We start from the raw sequence: 23,261 nt of genomic DNA, 5'->3' as shown, positions 1-23,261 counted from the left end.
GACCAAAATATATTGGATGAAAATATTTTTTTAAAGATTTATTTATTTATTTGTTTATTATAAATAAGTACACTGTAGCTGTCCTCAGACGCACCAGAAAAGGGTGTCAGATCTTATTATGGATGGTTGTGAGCCACCATGTGGTTGCTGGGATTTGAACTCAGAACCTTCGGAAGAGTAGTCAGTGTTCTTACCCACTGAGCCATCTCACCAGAAAATATTTTAATAAAAAAAGTAAAAATAAGGAGAGACAGACAGACAGACAGAGAGACAGAGAGACAGAGACAGAGAGAGTGAGAGCGAGCAAGCGAGCGAGCGAGAGAGAGAGAGAGAGAGAGAGAGAGAGAGAGAGAGAGAGAGAGGAGGTAGAGGGGAGGGAGGGAGGGATAAAAAAGGGAGAGAGGAAAAGAGAGATGGAGGACATGGCAGAAATGACTGGACTATTCATTTCCCTGCCCTACCCTGCCCTGTGCCACTAATGCAGTATCAAGCATGGTGCTGAGTAGCAGTTTCGGGGGCTTTCTGTTGAGCTCACTCCTGCTCCGTTGCTGTGCACTTATGATTTGAGGCAGCTTGGTCTCTGCAAGCCTTTCCCATACACCCAAGGAAAAGCCATTTATATTTATATGAGGCTGATGATGACAGATCGGAATTATCATGCATTGGACAGAAAATAGGCATTCAATAAATATGACTGGACTTCTTATGATGGAAAATATGCATAGCAAAACTGAGTGTTTAGGTCCTTTTAAGGGTATAGTTGCCATAGAATTAAATTTATTCACCTTGTCCATTCATGTCTGCAGCTATTCTCTAGACCTGTCAGCATGGCAAGTGGGAACTGCCCTGATCCAAGTAGCTCACATAGGATACCATCATAAACATCTTCACATGGGTCTACCATGTGGCAGGTCTAATGCTAGAGAGTATAGGATGGCATCAGAGCTTTTGAACTTCATTTTTCTTCATTTGAATTTGTTTTAATGATCCTACTCTTTATTAGAAGTCCACAAAATAACAGGAAAACATTAAACTCTCTAGAAAAATACAATTTATTCTAGCTTGTAATTTTTAAAAACATAAGATGCATATGGGGGTCTTAGTGACTTTATTTTTCCTTTGCCATGAAATATTTGCTAGGTGTCATCCCCCTAAGCATAATTTGATCATTATCTATCAGTTATTAGCCAACTATGATTAAGAATACTAAAAAATGTGAAAAATATGAAATTCGCTAAGAAATTGACACAATAGTGAAATAAAAGATCAATACTGAATCACTCTCAGTTTTTCTATCATCTTACCCCCAAATTATAGCATTCAAGGAGAGACATACCATCTCTGTGGGGGTTTCCCAATCTTTTCATGCACTCACGAATGAATCATGTTTATTTTATACATATAAGGCAAATAATAATTATGTAGAATGATATGTTCACAACTATTAGACAAATCACACTAATATAAAGAAAGGTCTTATAAGCAAGATCTCAGACTGCATTTTCTGATGATGATATCCTAGATGGATTTCCTAAAAGTCTAGGCTTAATTAGATGGCACTAAGGACAAAAGAATAAAGTGTTGTAAGCAAGTGAGCCACTCATCAAGAAGAATGTCTCTATGAATGGCTGTGATCCAATCACAAACCCAAGAGGGCCTGATTTGCTGAAAATGCCTAGGACAACATTCTTCTCTCTCCTCCAATGACCATAAAACAAAATTCCTTTGACATTGGTCATAAGTGGATGAGGTAGATCTGCCCAGAAAGGTGAATGCAGTAAAAATACAAATGAGTTAATAACGCTAATGATGTTTATAAGCCTAGATATGAAAGTGCCTTGCAATTATGAAGCAAAGAAGTCATGTGCTCTCTCCTAAATGAACTATGAGCCACCCATGTTTCCAAAATCATTATATTTTGATGATGTAATTGCAAGGATCTGGAATCCTTATTCACAAGCTGGATATGTGTGTATGTATCTGCCAATGATAGTTAATGGCCTTCAGAGAAAGGGACCCATTTTGCTAGAAATGCCCACTGAGCTAGAAAAATATGCAATAGGATATTGCATATTGGAATTTGTTCCTTATAATTGTAGTGGGTGACTATTATCCCAACACTTGGAAAACAACTAAGGTAGAAAGATGCAGATTTTTTTATTTATTTAAAATAAAATAAGGGATGTAGGTACAGGCCTGACACCCTGAATTCATCCCTGAAACCTCCACAACAGAAGATGAGAACTGACTCCCAAACGTTGTCCTCTGACCTCCACATATGCACTGTGGTCCATACCCCCTCACCTCTCAGCATCAACACATACAATTTTTAAAATAAATCAATATAAAATTGTTGCTTTATTAACTTTTTATTAGAGTTTCTAATAGTTATTTTTAACACTATCTCTGACTTTATTCTGAAGTTATTTATAAAATGAGTCAAAAATATAAAAATACAAATGATTCACTGCCCATAAATGATAGAACTATTAAAGATATCCCAAGGATTAAAACTTAATTAAATTTTGTTATTATCATGGTGACCATCACTGGAGTCCATGGCCTTCAGATTTTGTTCTGAGAAAGAGACCACATCCTGTTCATGGACTCCTAGGCACCAGCAAATTTGAGCTGCCCTGTTGTCACCCTAGAAAAAAATGTGGGGGTACCAGTGCACCTGCCTGATACCATGCAAGATACAAAAGACAGATATGTAGCTTTATGTGGCCAGGTACGGACCTGCATCCTGAATTGTGAGGGGGGACACGATGCAGAGCCAGCTACAAGTCACCCCTGACCACCCTCACTGTCACCTACTTCTGCTGCTTCATACAAGAGTGACAGTCATTGAAAGCCTTGGCACCACCTCCCATACTTTTTAGCCCAACTTAAAAACAAAAAGGAATCGGGCAGTGGTGGTACCCGCCTTTAACCCCAGCACTCGGGAGGCAGAGGCAAGCAGATTTCTGAGTGCTAGGCCAGCCGGGTCTACAGAGTGAGTTCCAGGACAGCCAGGGCTACACAGAGAAACCCTGTCTTGAAAAGAACAAAAACCAAAAATCAAAAAACAGAAAGAAAAGGCTATAGCCCAAGGTATTGCCTCTGTGCCTCTGTGCCTTCTGCTTAAAGGTTGTGAGTTTGAAAGACGAAAGAGACTATGAAAAGTGACCATCAAACTGAAGTAGGATATCAAAATACAAAACTGTAAAGGGGGTGTGGAGAAGAATAGACACTTATTTTCGCAGGAAACTGGAAAGGGGACAAAATATGGTCTCCATGAGTCTTTTATGAATTGCTACGTCCTTTGCTACTGCTTTGAAGGTTGGTCTGCCTGTATCATTCTTTTATTCTGGATTCTGGAAACTCTTCCCTTCCCTAAACTCTTCAGGCCTAGAGGTGTCAATGGTTTCTTTGCTCGTAGCCTATGAAGTATGTTATAGCTGGTCACCACTGCTCTCTCTTTGCACGCAGTCCATTGTATTATTCTCTTCCAATGATTTCACTTTTAGCTCATGCCTGTGCTCTGCTGGGACCCTAACGCTACCCTGGAGTTGTAGAGGAACTGTATAGTATGTTTAGCAATCTAAACATGATTTCCTTTACACTCTTCTCTTCTTCCTTTGCTCTTCTTTACTACTCATGGTTAATCTTCCTAGTAAGATCTTTATCTGGTTCTTCAACACAATGATCAGCGAGCTGTATCAGCAAAGAATCAGACGGTAAATAGCTGGGCTATTGTGGGCTACACAGTCTACAGCAGTACAGCAGTTGTTCAACTCGGCCCTTGTATAACAAAAGCAGCTATGGCAGTAACCCATAAATGAAGTGTGGCTGTGCTCCGGTAATATTTTATTTATGAACACTGAAATTTGAATTTCATATACCATTCATAGGTGATGAAATATAATTCTTCTTTTGATTATTTTCAGCCATTTGAAAATATAAAATGCATTCTTAGTTACAAGTTGTACAAAAATGGGTGGTTGGCAGGCTTGGGCCTTTAGGTCAGAAACTACCAGGCTTTGTTTTAAAACTTAGCATCAGAGAGTTTTTATACCCAATTATTCTATTTTTTTTTTACCATTTCCCTCCTTTTAAAGACTCTACTAATTCATTCTTTGAAACGAAAGCTTGCTTACTTTTCCCCAGAATCTTTGCCAACTGGCATTGAGTAGCATATTCAAACCACTCCTCACCAAAGCGTCTTCCAGGGCCAATATCCTGGAAGCTGTTCCCACACTAAAGCCATTTCATCCAATATCCTGTCAGGGAGAAGGCATATCCAAGAATACCCTATATTATTCACTGCCTGAAAATAACAAAAGTCTTAGCACATCTAGACAAACCCTGCCCTCAGCAAGTTTGGAAGAAGATGGGGTTCGCTTTCACAGCGTCCCACCTCATCGTGATCATGTGGTCTTGTACACATCCAAAACATTCCCAGTTTTCTTCTTCCCTCTTTTTCCCTCCTCCTCCTTGGGACGATAGTGCATCCTCAGGACTATAGTGAATCTTGGGACCATAGTGCATCCTCAGGATCTGATTGCATCTTCAGGACCATAGTGCATCCCTCAGGACCTTAGTGCATCTCAGGACCATAGTACATCCTCAGGACCTTAGTGCATCTCAGGACCATAGTGCATCCCTCAGGACCATAGTGCATCCTCAGGACCATANTAGTGCATCCCTCAGGACCATAGTGCATCCTCAGGACCATAGTGCATTCTCAGGACCATAGTGCATCCTCAGGACCTTAGTGCATCTTCAGGACCATAGTGCATCCTCAGGACCTTAGTGCATCTCAGGACCATAGTGCATCCCTCGGGACCTTAGTGCATCTTCAGGACCATAGTACATCCTCAGGACCATAGTGCATCCCTCGGGACCTTAGTGCATCCTCATGACTATAGTGAATCTCAGGAAATTGTGCATTCTCAGGACCATAGTGCATCCCTCGGGACCTTAGTGCATCTTCAGGACTATAGTGAATCTCAGGAAATTGTGCATACTCAGGACCATAGTGCATCTAAGGACCATAGTGCATCCTCTGGACCTTAGCGCATCTCAGGACCATAGTACATCCTTAGGACCTTAGTGCATCTTCAGGACTATAGTGCATCCTCAGGACCATAGTGCATCCTTAGGACCATAGTACATCCTAAAGACCATAGTCAATGCAGAAGCTAAATGCTAAGCTGTTTTACCTACTCCAATTGATACATAACTTTCACAAAGAACATTGTACAGTCAAAAAAAGTTTTTTCAAAATAAATCCTTGCCTAGAGTAGTGGTTATCAACCCTGGTTACATTTTTTAAAAATCACCCAGAAAACATTAAAAAGGCTGATGAAAGGAACCCAGGATATCTTAAGTTGCTATCTTCACTTTTCCAAATCTTCCACAGGGTTCTGTTGCAGCAGAAGAGCTGAGAACTATGGGATTCAAAGGAAGAGCCAAGGGAGAAATGTTCAGACGGTCATAGGAGGTTAGGGTACATTCATTTAGGTCCTTGTCTGTTTCCATTATTCTTACTTTCCCACCCAAAGCTTTAAAGATAAAAAACAGTTGTGAAGAATGGGATGGAAGTGAACACAACTTCATGTGACATTCTGAAAGGAGTGAGTTAGTGACACAATTATTAGCCTTGACAACAATTATGAAGAGTCTTATGATGCTCAGGGTGCACTTCACAAGGCTTCCCACTTAGCTGGAGATAGGGAAGGCTTCTTTGAGACAGTGACACTCTGGCTGAGTTCTGAAGCATCAGGAAGAATGAACTAGTAGAAGAATGGAATAGAGAGAAGTGTGCAGATCCCCAGGCACACTTAGTCTTAGAGCCCAGAGCAGTGGTTCTCAACTTTCATAATTCTGTGACCCTTTAAAAGTTCCTCATGTTGTCATGACCCCTGACTATAACGTTATTTTCATAGCTATAATTTTGGAACGGATATGAACTGTAATGCAAATGTAATCTGATAGGATGGATATCTGCTATGTGACTCCTATGAAGAGATAGTTAACATCCCTACCCAAGGGGTCACCAACCCACAAGTTGAGAACCACTGTTTTAGATAACCCATGAAAAAGCATTATTGGTGGAATTTAGAGAAGGGAAGAATGGTGGGGCCAGTGAGGACTAGGCTAGCCAGGACCCTGGAGACCTTTCTGTATCGTGGAATGTTCTCTTCTGCTCTTCAATAGCAGCCTCATCTAACAGATGCAGTGCTGGCCACAAAGCTTCCGCACCAGGAAGAGGCAATGCAGCTCACACTCACTTCTGCCCAACTCCAAAGTTCATGACCTTTTCACAGTTCTTTATCCTTCTGTATTTTCTCTGCTTTTTGGGGTGGGACACTGCCCTGGAAACAGAACAAATAAATCACACTTGGGCTTTTATAGAGAATCTCTCTATTTAAAAAAAAAAAAGAAAGAAAGAAAGAAAAAAAGAAAAGAAAAGAAATAGCTGTGTTTATATATAAATGGGACAAACAAAAATCATTCCATAGAAAAGATTAAAGAATACTAACCTTTTAAAAACACAACCTTATTTTATAAAGGAAAATACTTCCTGAAACTTCCTACTCCGTTCGAATTCCAAAGACTTCCTACTTCTGGTACTCAGCATCGGTCCACCAGGCAGGCAGTCACACTTATGCATCTGGTATTTACTGAGCACTCAGATGGCACTTGCTAGAGATATAAAGGAAAAAGCACAAGACCTCCACACTCTTAGGGGTTACTATCTTTACTATAAGAGTATCTGTCCCCAACCAGTGGGTCATAACCCTTTGGGGAAGGGTTGCATATCAGATATTTATATTCTGATTCATAACAGTAACAAAATTACAGTTATATAACAGCAACAAAAAATAATGTATGGCCAGAGGGTAACCACTACATGAGGAACTGCATTATAGGGTCCCAGTATTAGGAAGGTTGAAAGGCTGGATATTTGATACATGACTCCTGTAAAAAGGTAGTTAACACCCTCCCAAAAGGATCACGCCCCACAGGTTGAGATCCACTGGCTTAGAGAACCAAGGCCTGACACTATTACTGATGTTATGGTATGCTTACAGACTAGCATGGCTGTCCTAGAGACCCAATATGCAGCTGACTGAGACAGACACAGGTACTTACACCTAACCATTGGCTTGAAGTCGGGGACCCCTGTGGTTGAATTAGGGGAAGGTTGGAAGAAGCTGAGAAGGAAGGTCACTCCATAAGAAGACCAGCAGTCTCAACTGACTCGGACCCTAAGATCTCTCAGACACTAAGCCACCAACCAGGCAGCATACATGAGCTGTTCCAAGACCCCCCCGACACATATACAGCAAAGGACTGCCTGGTCTGGCATCAGTGGGAGATGTACCTAACCCTCCAGAGACTTGAGGCCCCAGAGAGTGGGGAGGCCTGGCAGGGATGTGGGGGAACATCCCCTTGGAGACAGGGATAGGGGAGGGGGTGGAGGAGGAATGGGATGAGGAACTGTGGGAGGGAGGACCAGGAGGGGAATAATGACTGGACTGTAGAAAAATAAAAGTAAAAATAAATTTTTTTTAAAGAGCCCATGCAAAATCTGTAAAAGAGAGAAAGGAAGCAATGTGCTCAGCCAAATTCAAAGTCACAAATTGTTAAAGACTGAGTGAGAGGAGACTAGAAAGCTCTGGGGGCTTAGCTTTGATATTGATACCTAGCAGATAATATCCTTCTGTCCTGCTCTGCCATCATAACAGTTTTAAAGATAACCAAACCAAGATCAATAAAAAAAATTGCTATATATAATATTTTTGCAGCTAGGGAATACCATATTGTGAATAAAATTTAAGCGGTGGGCTAGAATGTTCTGGACCATGATCAATGAGTAAAACCTGTATAAATCTTCAAAAAAAAGTTATGAGTCAGTTCCAAAATCAATAATATATGTGAGATTGATCCAATCTTCTTCCAGATGGCCAAGGAAATCTGAACTGAGTCCTTAATGGAATAGCTAGTATACGGGATGTAAAATGAACAAATTTTAAAAAGCTTCATTAAAATCTTAAAATAAGACAGAAAAATCTGCAGCAGATGGTATGGATAATAGACAGTTAAATGTCTGGCGATGGGAGTGATGATGTTTTCTCACCAGCAATGGAGACTGGGAGAGAAGCAAGGGGGTGAATTATAGGAAATATGGTATTGGGTTTTGCAAATGAAAAAAAAGAAGATTTATTTCAACAGTACCACGGGTAAACCTGGATCCTTATTGAAGCATTCAGCAGGATGCTAAAATTAAGATGGAATCTCAGCAGACTTTCCTGAGACCAAGGAGATGTAGAAGGGAAAGGCACATCTAAAGTCTCAATCTCCTCCAGGAATCCCGAAAGGCAGTCCATAGAATGATCCCTACCTATGCCCCTGAAGGTCCAATACAATTGCCCATCAAAGTGAGACTCCTAACTGATTCCCACACAGGGCTAGGGGAGGTGGCTGATTGGGGAGCCCTTGCTAACTTCTAACGTGAGTATATTGCTTACGGGAGTATATTGCTAACTTCTAACATGAGTATATTGCTCATCAAAAACACTTAGTTGTTCACGCATGTTTGACGAATGGGCACGTCTCATCCCCTAGCCTCCTCAGTGAGGAATGATTTCCTTGCCCTTATGGCCATACCACTTGCTGGAACTTGACAAAAGAGGACAAGAAATTGAAGCCATCACAATTAAAGGCATCTTCCCAATACCTCCACCAAGCTAACATCCAAAATACCTAGATGTGCAGTGAGTTGAGCACTAAACCTTTCCTCAAAAACCAAAAAAGCCAAGATAAAAGACACCACGCAAACTTAATTATGATGGAAAACATATCCATCTGCACAACACCTAGTGTGAGCTACACATATCTTACCACTGTTAATAAAATAAAAATCCTTCCTCATTTCTGGTCTTCCAATTTCAGGACCCTTGATTTGATCTGTCAGTTGTTTTAATCTTAAAATGGCTGAGTGAGGCAAAAAGGGATTAATTCTGATAGAAATAAATATTAAGGATAGAATTTTACTACCCTCTGAATTTGTTCCTCATGTCCACTGGTAAAACACTTTGCCAATCCATAAAACACTTATTCTCTAAGCATTAGTAAAGCCAAGAGGAAATATGGTGTTGCAGTAACAAAGTTGGTGTTACGTGGCCCTGGCTCTAATTCCAACCACACTGTGTCACCTTAAAACAGATGCTCTTCCCAGCTGAGCATGTTGACAGACACTACACAACGTTCCCAGATTAGTGTCTGTAGCGTACTATGTGGACATCCCATATCAATCTACCTTGCTTCATTTCTTTCTTCTAACACAGTGGTTCTCAAGAGTGACAACCTCTTTGGGGATTGAATGATCCTTTTACAGCAACCACATATCAGATATCCAGCATATCAGATAGTTATATTATGGTTCATAACAATAGCAAAATTACACTTATAGCATAGCAACAAGATAATTTTATGGTTTGGGGTCACCACAACATGAGGAACTGGATTAGGGGCTCACAGCATTAGGAAGGATGAGAACCACTGCTCTAAAGTTGTGCCAACTGGAGAGTTGGTTCAAGAGTTAAAAGCACTAGCTGTTCTTCCAGAGGCCTGGAGTTCAATTCCAGGTAAGCACAGCAGCTTTCAACTGTCCATAACTTTAGTTATGGGATACTCAACACCCTCTTTGGCCTTAGAAGGCACCAGGCAAGTATGCGGTACATACACACATGCATACACACACACACACACACACACACACACACACACACCAAACACACATAAAAATTTTAAAAAATAAATATTCAAGAAAAAAGAGCATCAATTTTTTTAAAGAGGTATGCTAGTAAATGAATCTGAGCTGTCAAGGAAATGCGAATGAGGAAAATCCTAGAGAGTCAGACCTAGTTGGTAAGAATTATTAGGGGTCATTATGAGGAAGAGAAGACAGAAGACCATCCTGTCAGTTCTGTTCAGAATGGACCATTGAGGTAGACAATGACCTACGGTGAATTGGCAAGATTACAGAGAAAGGGCTTGTGTGACGTGACTGGCCTGGGCTGGGTAGAGCTGACCTAGGTACTTTTCTCAGTAGTGCTGACCACATTGTGCACCATCGATCTCTTAGCTCTCAGTCCTACTCTCTACACTCCCTCTGTCCACTCTGTGTATTGGGGGACTGGATCTCTTGCACACAAGTAACTCCATGTATAATTAGGCTATGGGAAGCTAGAAAGCTTGATGGAGGTGGAATGAAGGGAGCAGCTAAGTTGTCCATCCTTTCTCTCTTTGCCTCAGTGGCATCCTGTAGGACTATTTCTGCAGATCCCCAATCTCAAAAACAACCAGCTCCTCTGAGCTCTCCCAGCCCTGCTCTCCCTGGTGCCCTAGCTGTAGCACCATCATCACAATCTCCACGTGTGGTATGCCTGTCCCAAGACTGAAGGAACTGTCAGCCATTGCTAAACTCTGAGACGCTTCTCACCCCCTCTTCAGTGTCTCAATTATAACTCTAAAGGCACAACCAGTTCTCTGGAACAGGACATCTGTTGTAAGACTGAACTGTTTTATGTTTCCTCACTAACCGCTAGCTGACACAACATCTAATCAAAGCATATCCATGATCATTTGTATAATCATGTATGATTCCATACTTTAGAAAACATATAAACTCAAGCTACATCATGATTAATCTCCCGGTAAAGAGAAGGAAAAAAAAATTCAGTGCAGAGTTCTCCAGCAAAATATATCATAGATCTGCTAATACAGGGCAATTACTCATTTGTGACTATAGCATGCATTTAATTCAGCATTTGCAAGGATGATGTAGAAAGGCAAATGAAAAAATGCAGAAAGTAATTCCCCAGGTATAATTTGAAATGTATTCCACAAATATCCAAAAGAATGAGGGAATAAAAATCTGGCAATTACAGAATAGGGATAGGAAATGATGTTGAAAATCATAATTGTACACAGCTAGCTCAAAGCAGAAAGTCCAGACAGTGCCCAGGAAGCACAGAGTTGGAGAGGTAAGAGGAACTCATCGGAACCACAGATAATCCTGGGGTGGGAAAGGGAATAATAGATGAAAAAAAGTGAAGGAGACCCAGGACTGACTGGTGCAGAACTGAGTGCAACTTGAGTACCAGCTTGGATGTAGCCCTGAAGGGTGAAGGAAGAAACCATCTGATTGCTATGAGCATTAAGTGTCCTTCCTCTGCAGTGCTGCTATTTGAGATGAGGTTCTCTCTCTTTCTCTCTCTCTCTCTCTCTCTCTCTCTCTCTCTCTCTCTCTCTCTCTCTCTCTCTCTCCTTTCTCTCCTCCCCCACCTCCAATCACTCCTGCCAATGTTTACAGTATTGATTGTTCCAAGATCAACAATGCTTTACCACTTTTGCATGCCTAGATAAGAAAACTATTAAAAACTGTAAGAACTCGAGGAAAGCAAATCAGAGGGATAATGAGCTGGAGGCTGTGATGGACAGAGGAAATGAGAGCCAGATTGGCTTAAGCAATCACATTTCCAGCACAGACCCAAAGAAAATCAGGCATATTGTGTGGGACAAACAAATTCCAATTAGAGAATAGATTCCAGCATTGACCTAATTATCTAGTGTCCAGTTCTCGTTTTTGTGGGATGAATCCAGGCGAGTAAAATAAATTCTTGGAGCCAAAGCCACCCCTTCTAATAATGAAAGTTGCTTCCTTTTTTTCTTCCTGAAGTCCCAGATGGTTAAAAAAATAAAATAAAAATCCCAGAATGTTATTTTTTGTGCAGTTTGGGCCTTAAATATAACATCTAACTGGATACTATGACTTCCGTGGGTTTATGTAGGTAATTTCTATGCCGTCAAGGGAGGTTCGAGGAATGAGTTCAAAGGAAGGGCAAGAAGCCTCAACTTTGAAAGGATAAAGCACCGGTAAAATCGATTGCTCCTAAGTAAATTATTTGTTGATCGAAGAGGAAGGATTAAAGCTGAATACTGGGAGGGCCTCGGTAAGCTGTGTGCTTGTGATCCAAGTGTTCCCGAGAAACCGTCTCTAAGCTAAAAGGGGGTAGGAGAAAAGCAACTGTAGTCAACTGTAATATAGCAAGTATCTGTCACGTGATTTAATTACAGAAATGAAAGCAACCCAGGAATTATGTGGTCTATTCAAGCCTGCAAGGAGCATGAACAAAGAATATAATTATACATCAAGCCTGTTGATTAAACAATTACTATTTAAAGCAGATATAGATTTAAAATTAATTTGCTTCTGCATTCTAAGGATTTGGGGACCAAGATAAACAGTGTTTGAAGTTTAATTATCTGTGTGTGTGTAAGATGAAGGGGCTCATTTCAATTTGGTTAGTGCTGCGGAGCATTTTGGATGGTATAAAGGGACACATCCAACACCGTGGCAAGTCTCTGCAGCAACGAAACGTGTGATTAAACCTAGCAAGAAGCCCTGCTCAACCTAATCCCCAGAGAATGGGGACATAGTGCAAGAGACATTGTACAATTGCACATTAATATTCAAATGAGCATTAGTATGAAGTTTACCTAGAGGGTGAATACACTATCTCCAAGAGAATAGACAAAGGCCAAGCACACAGCCCTAGCTCCACCACAGAGACAGCTGGGGGGGGTGGATACCTTTACAGGGGACCAGACATATAGGACACCTATCTGCCAGCTACTTTAATTAGGGTGACTCCTATCAGTGGCCACGAGCACAGTGTCCCAGAGCAGAACTGCAGAGTTGAGAGGTGGGCACGATGCAAGGATGAGTTGGATTTGGCATGAGAGACAATAAACAGAACAGACAATTCTGAAGTTAAGGAATGACTGTTGTTGTTGCGAGGCATGGAGTCGTCTCTGTGTCTGCACACGCAGTACAAACCACAATAGATGAGAGTTCCTGTCCTCAAGCCAAACTCACCAGATGTCATGAAGGGAACATGTGCTTAGTGACCTGGTTGTATTTGAAACCTCCAACCCCACCACCTTTGTCTCAGGATGGCATGGCTGCTACCCATCTTCTTTTGTACCCTCCATCCAAACACTACCTCCAGCCGTGGCGACTTTCCAGCAGAACTTTTTTGCTCCAAGTTTATCCATTTGCTTCTTCCCACTGTCTTGGAACAAAATTTCACTCCTCTGCTTCAACCAGTTGGAATCTCCTCATCCTTCAGATTTCTCTTCGTCTCACCTTAGGTAGTAACTAAAAACTTGGGTTTGGATGACAACCATCTAGGTTCAAAATCCAGACTCTACCACTTATCATTCACATCACTTTTGTCTGTTGAGATTCCTTTTCTATGAAGCAGCTGTGACTAATATTACCTATATCATGGGGTTCTTACACTAGTCCATGAGTGAATGCATGAGATGCTCTCAAAACAGAGCCCATATTGTGGGAAAACCTTGGGAAATTGCTCTCCAAGCATAGGTCCTAAAGGTCTCTTGCAGTAAAGTATTTGGGATCTAGAACACTTGGTCCCCAGCTCAGTGCCATTAGAAGGTGCTACATCTTTAATGTCTATGGCCTAATAGGAGGATGTCTTAGATTGCTGGGGGTGTGTTTTCAGAACACACAGTAGAATTCCAACTCCTTGTGATCTTTCTTTTTGTTCCCTGGCATAAAGTGAATGACTTGGTTCCATTGCATGCCCTCCTGGGCATGCCCAGTACAGGCGCAAAGGCAAAGGAGCAAAATGACCTTGACTAAAATACACACCTTGGGAGCCAAAATAGACCCTTGTCCATCTGTTTACTGCCTCACCTTTTTCACAGAAACATAACTAACACACCTCCATTTACCTCTCTTGCAATTTTAGGTTTGTATAATTCTTCTTAGCACATTTGTCTTTCCACTAGAACAAAAGCCCCATGGGGCAGAAATTTGCCTGTGTGTGAATCCATACCCCAGACTTTGTCCGTAATAGGACAGACAAACACTTCTGAGCAATAGTTGAGTGAAAATGTTAGTTCCTGGTATGCAACACAGCCTCAGTAAATACTATCTTTCAAACAACAACCCATTAATAATGCCAACTGATAAGCCAAAGGCAAATGTTTATTCTCATTTACTTTGCCCAGTGGCTCTCAAGTAAGGGTGATTTCTGTCTCCTAATCTACATATAGGGGTACCACAGTGCTACTGGCATCTCCTGGGGGCTGGCTAGGGAGGCTACTAAGTATATAGTGAACATTAAAGCAACTCCACCACAGGGATTGATTACTTAGCACAAACACCAATGGTCCCTAGGCTGAAAGAACCTGAATTCTGCATTTGTCATTTTTCTCTAAATGTTTAATTCAGCAGTTGGAGTTAGGGATAGCAAGCAAATCTAGTCTGCCAGGGACAATTATCCTCATCCCTGGCCTGACTTACTTTTTAGGTTACAAGGCTATTCTTGCCCTTCCCTATCACCCTCAAGCCCTACAGGCCTATCTGGGCACCCTCTCCCCTCAGCATTCCTGTGCCAGTCATGAGATGAAACATGAGAATATGAGCCCTTTCCTTTGGGTCAGTCATCTCCATCAAACCTAGTCACAGCAAACCTCAACAGATGGAACTTGTGAACACAGCTACTTGGTTTTCTGAGCAGAATGGATTTGAATAAAGACCATGAAGTCAGAGGCAGGGTGTAGATCAGTGCTGACATGCACAAGTTGCCATGCATAAAACAGAGTCAAGACAAAGAGGACTCACGCCGACAGTAAGTGCTGTGCTCAAAATCTATCAAGACATAGTCACAGGGATGAATTACAGGATCGGAGGGAAAGTGGAATAAATTATTCTGAATTGGAGCTCAGATAATATCAGATGCTCCATAGCACCCAATTGTTAGATACTGATAAAAATTAATGTCTAATATTTCATTGAGTAAAAAAACTGGCATGAACATAATGGTTTCAAAGTACGTTAAACAGAAGTGACAATTATTGTCTATCGTCGACAATGTGCAAAAGCTAGGCGCTGAAGCAGAATAAAGCCACAGTGTTCGGCTGTAAGGCTCAAGAACATCATTCTGACTTGCAGACTCTCAGCTCTGGGATTTCAATATCCGCTCCTTACCTCATGCTCTCATGGCCTCTTCCTCAAGCTAGGTTTGTCACCATACTCCATTGTTGAAGAACAAAATCATCCAGTCACTATAGAACACATTCTGGGTTAAACATAGAACCACACACCCCCCACAATTAGGCTCCTGGTTATATAGCTGAACAACATGAAAACAGATACTCAAACCAGACTTATTCAGAGTGACACTATTCACAATAGCCAAAGTACGAAAAATCACTGATGACAATCAACAGATAAATGGTTAAGCAAAAAGTAGCACATCCACATAAGAGACTACTATTCAATCATGAAAAGAAATGAGATGCTGATACAAGTTACAGGTTTGATGAACAACCAAAACTAGTATGCTAAAGTGACAAAATATTCCATATTATGTCATCCCATATATAAATGGGATGACATAATATGAGTCAATCCAGTAAATGAGTCAATCTGAGTAAATCGATCCACAAAGATAGAATCTGGATTGAATTCCCAGGTTCTGAAGAAAAGGGAATATTCAGAAAAATGCACAGCAAGAATGAAAAGGTTGAGAGGTTCTACTCATTAAACAGTACAGAGTGAAGGAGATGTTTGAACTAGATGAATAGTGTGATGTTTTGTATATGTTCAGCCCAGAGAGTGGCACTATTAGAAAGTGTGGTCCTTTTGGAATAGGTGTGGCCTTGTTGGAGTTGGTGTGTCACTGTGGGTGTGGGCTTTAAGACCCTCATCCTAGCTACCTGGAAGTCAGTATTCTGCTAGCAGCCTTCAGATGAAGATGGAGAACTCTCAGCTCCTCCTGCACCATGCCTGCCTAGATGCTGCCATGTTCCTACCCTGATGATAATGGACTGAACCTCTTAACCTAAAAGCCAGCCCCAATTAAATGTTGTCCATATAAGAGTTGTCTTGGTCATGGTATCTGTCCATAGCTGCAAAACCCTAAGACAGATGGTAATTGTAAACATATCAAGGTAATCATAAATGTATCAAAACCTCTTACATACCTCTGTAACATCTTGCTATACCTGGCAAGAGTTGCCATCAATTATAAAACTATTAAGTTCTGAAAATAGGAAGATGATTCTTTGAAAAAGACCATTCTTTCTAGATCAGTAGATAATTGAGATTCACTTCCCATTCTTCTTTTCCAGCATGGACAGTGATAAAAATGATAAGGATAAATTAGCAAGAGGAGCAGAAATTTGGGCCATGACTCAGTATAAAATAGACAAGTTACCAGTGGATCCACAGCGACATATCAGGGACCTTTTCTGTGACCAGTACAGATAAAATTCATAGGTTAAAGCCCAATTCTGAATATGACAGTTTTTATAGGTGTGGACTTTAGTAGATTAAATCATAAACAGGATAGGTGGCTGTGATGGTTTATATAATCTTGGGCCAGAGAGTGGCACCATTTGGAAGTGTGGCCTTGTTGGAATAGGTGTGACCTGGTTGGAGTAGGTGTGTCACTGTGGGTGTGGGCTTAAGATCCTCACCCTAGTTGCCTGGAAGTCAGTCTTTCACTAGCAGCCTTTGGATGAAGACATAGAACTCTCAGCTCTGCCTGCACCATGCCTGCTTGGATGCTGCTATGCTCCCACCTTAATGATAATGGACTGAACCTCTGAACCTGTAAGCCAGCCCCAAGTAAATGTTGTTTTTTATAAGACTTGCCTTGGTCATGGTGTCTGTTCACAGCAGTAAAACCCTAACTAAGACAGTGGCCTTATTAAGGAGAGCCCAGAGAGGTCACTCCACTTCTACTAGGAGAGAACAGAGTGAGAAGATGGCCATCCACTTATCAGGAAATGTTTCCTTGTCAAGCCCACAGCTTCCTTGACTTGGACTAGCCAGCATTCAGAAATGTAAGAAGCAAAGTTTTGTTGTTCATAAGCTACCCAGTCTTTAGTACTTTGTTATAGTAACAGAAACATACTTAGATACTAGCACGAGGATTGTAGCATCTCTAAGACTCAAAAGCACCATTGTAATTCACAAATTTAGAACGTTGGTTCTTGAATATTCATTCTCTTTAGTATTCATGTTCTTTTTACCAACCCAAGTTTTATCACCTAAACTTTACTTCCAATATCCACCATTTCTTTTTAAGTGAAATATTTTTAATTGAAATAGAATTACATCATGTCTCCCTCCCTTTCTTCCCTCAAGACCCTCCCAGTTACCCTCCCTTGAACCCTTTCCACATCTCTCTACTCTCAAGTTGATAACCTCTTTTTCTATTATATTTGTACACCCATCTATGTATGTATATATATATATATATATATATATATATATATATATATATATATACACACACACACACACACACAAATGTATGTAAATACATTTGTGTATATATGGTTTCAAGGCTGGCAACTCTACAATGGACAAATGATAAGGGGGTTCATCCCAGGAAAGGCTAACTCCTCTCCCATCAGTCAATAGTTGCCACAGTTCTTTGTCTAGGGGTGGATTCCCATGAAAATTTCCCTCTTCCATATTAACACATCCATTGTTATTGCTATTATTCCAGACTAGCTTGTGTGTCTATTGCTGTGACAGACTGTCTCACAGCAGACTTCCTAGGATTCTGGCTCTTGCAATCTTCCCAAAGCCTCTTCTGAAATGTTCCTGAGCTGCAGATGCAGGAGCTGAGATGTAGATGTATCCATTGGGGCTGGTTCCCTATGATCCTTTGATCTCTGCATTGTCTCCAGTTGCAGTATTATGTGATCATTTCCATTAGCCATAAAGAGAAAGGTCTTTGATGAAAGGTGTTAGCTGTACTTAACTGTGGGTGTAGGGATAAAATTTAGACTGCAGTGAGGAGTTATGCTGTCTAGTAAAGTGACAGTAATAGTTTTTCTCTAAAGTCCGAGGCCTCACTAACTCTGAGATGCTGGCGAGGTTTCCAGTACCAGGCACGATTTCTGTCCTTTTGAGTGGGCCTGTAATCCAATTAGACAGCTCTTGGTTGCCACCAACATGGGAGATCCATGTCTTGCACCTTTATTCATATCTTGTCATGCTGGTAATTGTCATGGTTCATAGGGGTTACAGCTGGGTAGGATTTTTTAATTACTTCCCTCCCTTGTCAGCTTGCATAGTATTTTCTGGAACCATGAAATCTAGACCACAATAAAGAGGCTTTCAGGTCAAATCCAGCTAAAACCATCCTATTAATGTGTTCTAAGGGTGTGGTGTCATCAACAATACAGGACCACCATTAACACCTAAGAGGCAATCAATGACTACATCAATAATCTATATTATTTTGGGAGCCACCTTCAGCTATCCTGACCAACCCTTCAAAAGAAGGTTTCTTGTGTTTGATAGTGGATTTTTCTCTTAGGCTACAGCTCTTGTGGGGAGCATTGTCAGACCAAGCATCTTAGCTTCCATAGTGTGTACTATAATATATACATATATTAAGGTAATATAGATAAAAGACACAATACAGTTACATCTATTATGTATAAGTCTACATAAATATAAAACAATATGATTTCTTGATACTTCATCAAACAAACTTGATATTATTTGTTCCCCTTTCTCCTTCAATATCAACCTCCCTTCCTCCACCCCATTGGAGCCTCTCCCAGTTATTCCATTTTTCACTTCACCGTTTCCCCTTCTATTCTTATGACTACCAAAGTTAGTCACCTCTTTCTAATTACAAAGACGACCGGAAGATGTAAGACCCCAAAGAATCTTTCTGAAAAGAAACTGGTAGGATAAAAAAGGAACACCCACCTCAAAAGGTAAAGAAGAAAAAGTCAGTTCATGTCAATAGAATCAATTCCAGAAAAAAGTCTGGTAGGTTTTCCAAATATGAATCTCCTGTGCCACATCTTCATAGCATGGCTGGGCAATCCTCACTGATAAGATTATCCGTCCCTCTCTACATGCCCAGTGAACTTATAGTAATGTTCTCCTCAAATACTTTCCATAAAGAAACCTAATGTCATAGTTAATAATGATTGTCAACTTGACAGAATCTAGAATCATCTAGGAAACAAACCTCTCGGCATGTCTTTGGAGTAGTTTGAAAACTGGGTTAATCAAAATGGATGTAACCACACCGACAGGTTACAAGGTGGCCCCATTCTGTAGGTTAGGATCCAAGACTGAGTAAAAAGGAAAAGGCAGTTCAAGCACTAGTACTGAATTCTCTCTCTTTTCTGACTGTAGATGCAATGAGAGCACTTGTTCCTACTGCCATGCCTTCCTACCCATGATAGATTGTGTGGTGGTGTGAAAGAAAATGACCTTCATGGGCACACATAGTTGAATGTCTGGTCTACAGTTGGTGGAACTATTTAGTAGGGATTGGGAAGTGGGATCTTGGAGGAGGGGTGTCACTGGAGACAGTCTTTGGGGCTTCAAAAGCCCATTATATGCTCTCCCCATTAGTTCACCACTTCCTACTTGCAGATCAAAATGTAGACTCTGAGCTATACCAGCACCATGCTGGCCTGCCTGCTGCCATGTCCTCCACCATGGTAGTCCTGGACTCACCTTCTGAAAATGTAAGCCCAGTAAACTCTTCTATAAGTTGTTTTGGTCACAGTGTCTTATCACAACAGCAGAAAAGTAACTAAGACAGGGTATCCTCAAATTGTGAGCCACAAGAAAACTTGCCTCCCATAAGCTGCTTTGGTCAAGTGTTTTGTCAGTGACTGCTGTACATGAGTCAGACAACCATGTAGAACATTCCTGGCCAACTGGCCTTACCTCTACTTCTTGGAGAATACATGTAGGTTCATAAAACAGCCATAGAAGGTCACACCACAGAAACACAAGCAAGTTGCCTTGGAAGACAAAGAAGAACAGAGATTTAGTCAAATATTCAACGTTCTTTTGTTCTATTTTGCCCTGAGTGTACAACATGAACTATAAATTAAATAAATAAATAAATAAATAAATAAATAAATAAATAAATAAATAAATAGAAATTAAAAATAAGTGACTGCCACTCATCTTGTTAATGACCTTAGGCAAAGCACTTCGGGTCCTGTCTTATTCTTTAGATTTTAGAATTTCTGTCTCAACTCTAAACTTTGGTCAAGTCTTGGGAGCCCAGTCACCTAATGTGGAACAGACTTTACCCTGGGGTGTTCAGATCTAGCTATGAGGTCCAATCGATACCCCTTTTCACACATGGCTCTTCAAAAACATACCCTTCTGTATAGACCAGAGCAAGTGACTGTTGAATGTGATGAACTCAGAGCCTAAGCTCTGAGGAAACAGGAAATTACAAATGCCTTCATGAGAAATTTGGTGTCATTGAACCAGTACACTGTGTTCTGCCTTTCGGTATTATTAAATCTAATTCTGGGTGGCTTCTGGAACAAGGCAAGTAGACAGGATTTCTTTGGGCTAACATCTGGAAGCATGCAAGTCCCACACAGTTTAGTCTATGGAAATGGGATTCAAATGCTGGGACTGTCCTGTTCCAACCTAAAGACCATCACAGCACAATGTGCCTCAAAGACTCCTTAAGACAGCATCACAAACTTGGACAATGGTTGGCAGCAGTCAGCTTCCAGATTTGCCAGGCTGAGGTTTTTTTAAGGGCAGAAAGCATTTAATGGCTATGAATACTTCATTTAGCTTTTTTTTTCTAATGCATTATAAGAAGTTCTCTTTTCAGCACTTGACTCTGCCAAATATCCAATCTCAACATCCCATCCAACTAACAGGGGAAATTTCATCCAAATCTTTTATTAAGCCTTTCTCGGGCACTCAGTGCTTGCAGAAGACTTTGAAATAATTTAGTAGCCAAAACTTGTATACTGAATCAGGTCACCACATACAGAAAGGAAATTGCCCTCTTACTGTTTAACACTGACTTTGCAGAGAAAGACCCTCGAGGCTCTAGGGAGTTTTATAGGTACTTGCCAAGATCTTATTGGAGTGAAAATGAAGTACAAGTCTAGACTCTCAAACCTCCCAGGGCTTGTCTTATACAGACACAGAGGGGCAGCTGACTCCTGGGTCGAGGTGAACAGTGACTGAGATGCCTTCCACGTGGTCTGTGACAGTTCTGGAGTTTTCCACTAGGCCTATGCCTCAAGAACTCTTCTTGATACAAACAAAGCCTGTATTGAGCAGTTGAAGGTGTTGCTTAACAGGATTGATACATTAGTTAGCTAACATATTAATTAGTTTTCCTTTATCTGCATGACCCGGTATTGCCAACAAAGAGAAGGAGGCCTGAAACAAGGAAGCTTGAAACAGGCAATTTAGGGTAAGTAGGTTCTGAGGGATGAAGAGAACAATTCAAAGCATCAACATGTCTGGAGCAAAAGAGGTGAGCTAATTAAGATGTAGTGATGGGCAGAAGAAAAGAATAAGGGTACCAGACATCAGCTTCCATTGAAACCGAGCAAGAAGAACAGAGGAAATAAAAACCAGATTTGGCATGGTTGACAAGCCTGCCCCAGGATAGCACTGCTTGCCAAGAAAGGAGAAGCCAGTGTTAAGAAAATGTGAGTTTTTAAAACCTCAGGAAATGACTTACAGGGAAACAACAAACTGTCAAAGACCTGAGACTAAGAGTGCCTTACAGAACAGGACCAGGACAAAGGTGTATGTAAGAGTTTCTCTGATTGGGGGAAGGGAGGGGAGAGCCTGGCACTTCCATGGGACACCCATACTCACCCGCATCCTAGGGAGGCAAATGGCCCTGACACAGTCCACAGTCCATGCTGTGGTTAAACCTCTGTGTACACCTCTCCAAATCTGCCTAAATTTCCTGATCTAAAAATGGAAACCTGCTGACGCAGATGCCCCTGACTTACCTCTGGCATCAGAAAAATGTCCATGGACTTTACCACACCCACACTGGTTACCCCCCTCTCTCCCAGCATCTGCTTTTTGTTCCATCTAGGAGGACTGCCAGGACAAAATTGTTAAAAAGAAATATGGTCTCTTCCGTTAAATATATCTAATGGTAAGTTGATAAAGTTTACCTAAAATTTTTATTACATATTTAATACTGGAAACAGGGTCTTTCCTACATCCAAAGGCCTCGGCTTCTTAACCTTCATGGACTTCTCCTCAGCTCTCTGATGTCCCTGTCTACGTGCTGTGCCGACTTCTCTCTGTGCTTCGGGTTGTGCTACATTCTGAAAGACCATGGTGGAGAGATGTTGTCACCCTTCTCTGACGACCCCTGCTTGCTTATCTGTCTAATCCCTAAGGTTTTTACTCAGTGTGTTGTCTCCCTCCCCTAACTGTGTGAGTGCATTTGTGTGTGTATGCTAGTGTTTATGTGTGAGCCATAACATAATAGTTCATATATGGAGGATAGTTCTATCTGTGTGTGTGTGTGTGCTTATACTTATGTGCAAACACATGCATGACATAGTATGCATATAGAGGTCAGAGGACAGCTTGTAGGGGTTGGTTTTCTCCTTCAAAAATCTGGGTCCCAGAGACAGAACTCAAGTCTTCAGGCTTGAAGACTTATGATTTCCTTCCCTGCGTCATCTCAGTGGCCCAGAGTTCTCTATTCTTATAAATTAACCCAAAGAGAACCATTGATTAAAGCTTAAGAAAATCTAATGAGAGAAATTGCTGATAATAGATATGTTCGCATTTTTTTTTTACTATCCCAGTCTTCACAGGTAACAAACTGAAATTTTAGTAGAGACATTAAATAGAGATAGTAGAGCATCAGTCTAAATGAATGGCTCCTTTCTAGGGACTTCAGGTGTCAGAGTGGGTTGACATGGAAGAGGAGAGAAGAAGAGTGAGCTTGCAGTTTGGACCCTGTTCTACCCATGTTCATAAGCTGACTCCTCAAGTAACTGCCATGCACGCTGTGGGCAAACCATACTTTTTTTTCATTCACTTGAGTCTGTTAAACCCTGGATTGAGCTTGGGTTACTAAAATGAACTGAAAGATCCAAAGGCAGCAATCAACAGTAAGCTCGCAGTTATGGAAAGTAGCATCCCTTAGGGCCAAATATAAAAATCTTGTATGGTTGACAAAGAGCCTACTGAGTGACTCACCTATGTAGAAAGGGACAAAATTGTCCCATACAAGAAAGTGAATTCTTGTCAGGCAGTGGTGGCGCATGTCTTTAATCCCAGCACTTGGGAGGCAGAGGCAGGTGGATTTCTGAGTTCAAGGCCAGCCTGGTCTACAGAGTGAGTTCCAGGACAGCCAGGGCTACAC

The 23,261-nt window shown here is 41.1% G+C and overlaps 1 long non-coding RNA gene across 2 annotated transcripts in view; it reads right to left on the bottom strand.

Moving 5' to 3' along the window:
• Positions 1–3,086: 3,086 nt before the first annotated feature.
• The window catches only part of LOC115032934, a 20,839-nt gene continuing 664 nt past the window's right edge, over positions 3,087–23,261 (bottom strand). Inside the window, exons 2-4 of one of the 2 annotated variants that reach the window (XR_003838577.1) lie at positions 19,811–19,887; positions 15,077–15,153; positions 3,087–6,359 (exon numbers count right to left, since the gene is read on the bottom strand). This is a non-coding gene — a long non-coding RNA (uncharacterized LOC115032934). The remainder of the gene's footprint in view (positions 6,360–15,076; positions 15,154–19,810; positions 19,888–23,261) is intronic. The other variant, XR_003838578.1, reaches the window with a different exon arrangement.

This window comes from Mus caroli, chromosome 13 (genome assembly GCF_900094665.2).
Source record: "Mus caroli chromosome 13, CAROLI_EIJ_v1.1, whole genome shotgun sequence".
NCBI classification, from domain to species: Eukaryota; Metazoa; Chordata; class Mammalia; order Rodentia; family Muridae; genus Mus; species Mus caroli.
This window is presented reverse-complemented; position numbering and strand designations above follow the sequence as displayed.